The sequence below is a fragment of the Theropithecus gelada genome, chromosome 7b, assembly GCF_003255815.1.
Source record: "Theropithecus gelada isolate Dixy chromosome 7b, Tgel_1.0, whole genome shotgun sequence".
In the NCBI taxonomy this organism is placed as follows: Eukaryota; Metazoa; Chordata; class Mammalia; order Primates; family Cercopithecidae; genus Theropithecus; species Theropithecus gelada.
Window position 1 is genome coordinate 1,928,997 of NC_037675.1, and position 6,350 is coordinate 1,935,346.

Below are 6,350 nucleotides of genomic sequence, written 5' to 3' on the forward strand. Positions count from 1 at the left end.
AGCTAATTTTTTGTATTTTTAGTAGAGATGGGGTTTCACCATGTTAGCCAGGATGGTCTTGATCTCCTGACCTCGTGATCCACCCATCTTGGCCACCCAAAGTGCTGGGATTACAGGCGTGAGCCACCGAGCCCGGCCTGGGCTTAATTTCTAATATGAGCCCCAAAATTCTTTCTCTCCCAATGCCCTTCTGATCTGTGCCCCCAGCACCTTATGTTAAACCTTGGACTGGCATCCTCCCATTAGAGGAAGGGGTCTAAGACAACTCTCCAAAAAGTTTTTACCTTGCAGCTACAAGTATTTAATACATAAGCATGAGGGAGGACACACACATTCATACACACACACATAGAGGCAGACATGCATACAGCCTGGGGCCTGTGAAACAAAGACGAGACGTTGCAACTATTCCTTGGTGACTGTGGGAGGGAAAAGAGAAGATATGAGTGACCATCACCTCAAATGTTTCTTCTAGTCATCAGCAGAGACATCATTCTTCCCCACCCCACTCCTATACTACCACCTTGTTCTGGCTGTTACACAGATGTTATAGTGGACACAGAATAACACAAATGTGCATTGAGGTCCAGAGCCTTTCTGGGTGCAGAGAAAGCCTCTGCTAACCTATTCCTAGCACACTTGAGTGGCCCTAGGCCCTGGTACTGCATGGGTCCAGGAGCAAAGTCATCAATAAACATCTCTGCCTGAGAGACTCAACCAAATCTGTATAAACAAGAAGAACCGTGAGCTTGAAATAACTTACACTGGTAGTTGTTTAATATAATGGTCACATCCCTGGACATACAGCCACAGTTCAAAGATTCATAAGGCATTTAAGTTTATATCTAAGCAGTGGTTGGGAGGATAATGTGTAATACGATTATGCTAATTTTCAATGCAGATAACAGGAAAGTCAAAATTAAAGAATTATATCTAATGCTTATTGTAAGTGAATGCTCAAATTGTTATTGGAAATCAGAATATCTGATTGAAAAGTAGAGACACTGCAGATATGAAATTGATACTGAAATTGTAATACAAATTATGCATTTGGAAGCAGGTGTTAGTCAAAGCTGAGTTAAGTTTCTACTCTGAGCCCCTCTCCAACTCTAAACACATGATAGTGATAGATAAAATGTAAAAATAGAATACTAAAAATGTATAGCCATGCTCGAAAGGAAAATAAGCACCTCCGTGGACTAGAAACTTATGAGAAATGTAAGCTTATAAGTGGTAAGCAGAGTTGGTAGGTTGAAAATTACTGCATGAGAGACGGAGAACTGAAGCCAGGATTATTGCAGAACTGCACAGATCCACACACTGAGCAATGAGATGACTTTTCTCAGGTCCTGGATGTAAGGTGAACTTTTCCCCATCTTCATTGGTATGTTACTTTTTAAGAAACCATAGGTTCCGGTGGCACACTTAGTAATTTTTTTTTTCAGGCTTAATTAGTAAGAATGTCCCACCTTAATCTCAGTTTCATGTGGTGATCTTAGGTCTGGTACCCACTCTTGCAAGAAGTTCTAAATCAATAATCAGTAGATGAATTCATTCCAGTGAAATGACAATAATACAGCTCTCTAAAAATGACATTAAAATACCATTTTAAGGACTTCAAAAAAATAAGTGAAAAAATAACATTCATAAAAGAATAAAAAGTTATGAAACAAAACAGGCAGAAATTATATAACAGAAATATGAAAAATAATTTATAATAAATCTTAGAAGTAAAAAAATATTCCTTGATGTAAAAAATAATCAGGTGTAATGGACATAAAAAGAAAAGTAGCAGATTGGGAGATAGTGCCAGAAATTTTTCCAGAATTGAGCAGAGAAAGATAAAGATAAAAAATAACCAAGAGCAGGCCAGGCACAGTGGCTCACGCCTGTAATCCCAGCACTTTGGGAGGCCGAGGCAGGCAGATCACGAGGTCAGGAGATCGAGACCATCCTGGCTAACATGGTGAAACCCCGTCTGTACTAAAAATACAAAAAATTAGCTGGGCGTGGTGGCGGGCGCCTGTAGTCCCAGCTACTTGGGAAGCTGAGGCAGGAGAATGGCGTGAACCTGAGAGGCAGAGCTTGCAGTGAGCCCAGATGGCACCACTGCACTTCAGCCTGGGCGAGACTCCTTCTCAAATAAATAAATAAATAAATAAATAAATAAATAACCAGGAGCAGTTCAGAAACTCCGGTGATGGGTAGAGAAGTTCCAGTACATGTCAAGAATAGTCTGGAGTAAGAGGGTAGAGATAATAAGGGAGAGTAATAGTTAAAGAAGTTTTGGCTGAGGATTTTTCCTAATATCGTATAAGCACACCAAATGCCAATCAGAATAACTCAAAATAAACCATTCCTAAACATATCATTATAAAACTGCAGAAACCAAGGATATAGAGAAAAACAATAAAGCTATGGAAGAAGCAAGACAGACTACTGGCAACAGAACAATGGTTAGACCAAGAGCAGAGCACTCATCAACAATATCAGACACTGGAAGAATTTTTTTTTTTTTTTTTGAGACAGAGTCTTACTCTGGCACCTAGGCTGGAGTGCAATGGCATGGTCTTGGCTCACCATAACATCCGCCTCCCAGGTTCAAGTGATTCTCCCACCTCAGCCTCCCAAGTAGCTAGGACTACAGGCATGTGCCACCACGCCCGGCTAATTTTTCTATTTTTAGTAGAGACGGGGTTTCACCATGTTGGCCAGGCTGGTCTCGAACTCCTGACCTCGTGACCCACCCACCTTGGCTTCCCAAATTGCTGGGATTACAGGCATAATCTACATCCGGCCTGGAAGAATTTTAATGGAAGAATTGTCTTCATCAGTGTGCTGAAGAAAAAACACCATCAGAAGAGGGTACGGTGGCTCACTCTTGTAATCCCAGCACTTTGGGAGGCCGAGGTGGGTGGATCATGAGGTCAGGAGATCAAGACCAGCCTGGCCAACACAGTGACACCCCGTCTCTACTAAAAATACAAAAGTTAGCCAGGCCTGGTGGCCTGCGCCTGTAGTCCCAGCTACTCGGGAGGCTGAGGCGGGAGAATTGCTTGAACTCGGGAAGTGGAGGTTGTGGTGAGCCAAGATCGTGCCACCGCATTCCAGCCTAGGCAATACAGCAAGACTCTGTCTCAAAAAAAAAAAAAAAAAAGAAAGAAAGAAAGAAAGAAAGAAAAAACACCATCAGTTCAGAATTCTTCACACAGCTAAACTATCATTCATATGTGAGAACAAAATGAAAATCTACTCAAATTTATAAAGTCGAAGGGCATCTGTCATTCACAGATCCTCACTGAAAAGACTACTAAAGGATTTACTTCAGCAAGAAGAAAAGCCCAGGGGAATGGAATAGGATGCAAGGAAAGACAGAAAGCCCCAAATAAGAAAAAATATATTGATAGATTATTGACTGTACATTTAGACTTGAAGTTACCTGAAGAACCATAAGATAAAAAGTTGAAACATGAGCCAAAACAAAGAAATAATTCATCAGCATTATTAAGAAAGAACTTGGTATGCTCTAGATTCTCTTTGATCAGCCACGTGGCAGAGAGATGAGTGACTTGCATCTATTGATTGATATACTCCAGTCTTATTCCCAGAAAGATTTAGGTTAGCTAACCTGCAACTATTCCTGGTCTATCCTTCATTTTCAGAACCAAGTGCTTCCTAGGGGAGTCATTGGCAGCTTTTGATTGAACCTTTGGCACTAGTCCCAGGGAGAACTCTCCATGTTCAAATGAATCACGGGATGTGGGTTCATTTTTTTTTTTAAACAATCCAGTCCCTCAGGTCTTCCAGACAAATATAGTAAAGACTTTTAGAAAAAAAAAAAATATGCAAAGGAAAAAGGAGTATGGGATATATGAAAAAAATTTGCAGCATTAAAGAATATGTAAGACTTCCCCAAAGGAAAATTTTCCTCCTACAGTAGGTTAACCTGAAGATAAACCTGTTTTATATTTCAGTGAGATACAGGAATTCATCACATCAATCAATGAACAGGTCAGCATAAAAGGAGAATGCAACAAAATTACATTCATAATAGCTGAAATTGGGTCTCCCTAAAAAGCAGAATGAAAACTACAGAAAATCTTTTCATCCAAATAAATGATAGTGTCAAGAATGTTATACCAAACACAAAATAAGTCAATAAAATAGTTTAAAGGGAACAAAAGAAGACAGTAGATATGAAGAACAGGACACTGACCTGATAGCCAACCTGTAGATAAAACATTCCTGATAAAGAGAAAACAAATGGTTAAGACTTAATTATCAAAGTTTTCAGAATTAGGGGTCTGGAGGGGGAACCCTGATATTAGAAATCAAGAGGACTTACTTTATCTAAGATAAGAGCAATAAAAAAAATTTTTTTATTTTATTTTTTTTTTTATTTTATTTTATTTTTTTTTGAGACAGAGTCTCGCTGTCGCCCAGGCTGGAGTGCAGTGGCGTGATCTCAGCTCACTGCAAGCTCCGCCTCCCGGGTTCGCACCATTCTCCCGCCTCAGCCTCCTGAGTAGCTGGGACTACAGGCACATGCCGCCATGCCCGGCTAATTTTTTGTATTTTTAATAGTGATGAGGTTTCACCATGTTAGGCAGGATGGCCTCGATCTCCTGACCTTGTGATCCACCCGCCTCGGCCTCCCAAAGTGCTGGGATTACAGGCGTGAGCCACTATGCCCAGCCAAAAAGGGAACAATAATAATATAAATTCTGGTGAATTATTAAACCCAAGAGATAAAAATACACCTGTAAGTTGATAAGAGTTTGGAGAGGGTGAACAAGGATTTAAGATCAGTCTTGCTGCCTTATATATCTCTTCTGAAACTGTCAATGTTAAACTATTAGTTGGGAAGTTATGGTTGAAAGGAAATAGTGATTGTCACTGATATTAAGTTTCGGAAATAAGTATAAAATGCTACATAATGTTTTTACAAGTAACAGGGAAAGAGTATAAATGGTGTCTAAAATAATACAGATATTGGAATAAAAGGAAAAAGACTTTGAAAGAGTAGAGACAGGAAGTTTTTTACTGTTGTATACGGCATCTGAGACGGCTCCCAATGATTCCTTCTTCCTGATGTTCACCCTTTGTGAAATCTCCCCTGCAGGGTGGGCTGGACCTACACTCTCTTCTAACAAATAAAATACAGCAAAAGTGATGGGATGTCACTTCTGAGATCTGGTTACAAAAATATTCTGGTTTCCATCTTGCTCACCATCTCTTGCACTCTCTTGATTGCACTCTCACATGCTCTCTCTTTTTCTATCTCTTCCTGCTTTCTCTCTTGCTTGCTCTAAGCATTGCCATGTTGTGAGCTCCCCAATGAAGCTGATACCTCTGGCAAACAGCCAGCCAGAACCTGATGCCTTCCTGCCAATAGCCATGTGAGTGAGCTTGGAAGTGGATCTTCTGACGCTGCCAACAGCCACGTGAGTGAGCTTGGAAGCAAATCTTTTCCTCGTTGAGCCTTGAGATGACTGCAGCCCCCGCCAACACCTTGATTGCAGACTTACTAGCAACCCTGGACCAGAGGACCCAGCAAAGTCACATCCCAAGAGATAATAAATATTTGTTGTTTTAAGCCACTCAGTTTTAGGATAATTTGTTACACAGCAACATACAACTAAAATACCTATTATCTGATTATATTTTAAATTTTAGAAAAATGGGGAAAGGGAGAAAAAGAAGAAAGAAGCCCTCAAGGGCACAATATTTCTTTCTCCATGAAAGTGAGTCAAAAGATATCAGTTTTGATTAAGCACAGAATGAAAAATGTCTAATTGTTTTAAGGAAATTATTACTAGGTTAGCAATATGGTAATTGGCTTCCAAATAGCTAAAAGTAAACAGAATATATTGCATATGCCAGCATGAAAATAGAAAAGAAACACTGAAAGAACATGTAGTAAAATCTCTGAAGTCAGAGCAAGTGAAACAATTAGGCCAGGTACCAAGGAATCTCAGGTTAGTTTTAAAAAGAGGATCTAATATTAACTTATTTGATGAGCAAATAACTATTGAGTGACCACTGAGATAACTGTGGTAAACAAGTCTGATTCAATTTGATGGAAAATATAACACAGAAGAGTAAGTGCAACAAGAGGGAAGTACAGGACATATGAAAAGTTGATCAATGTAACTTTTCCTATCTTAGTATTTTTAACCCCTTTTGTTTTAGACCAAGCTTGTCTCACATGTGGCCAGGATGGCTTTGAATGCGGCCCAACACAAATTCATAAACTTTCTTGAAACATTATGAGACGTTTTGCCTTTTTTTTTTTTTTTTTTTTTTTTTAGTTTATCAGCTATTGTTAATTTAAGTGTATTTTATGTGTG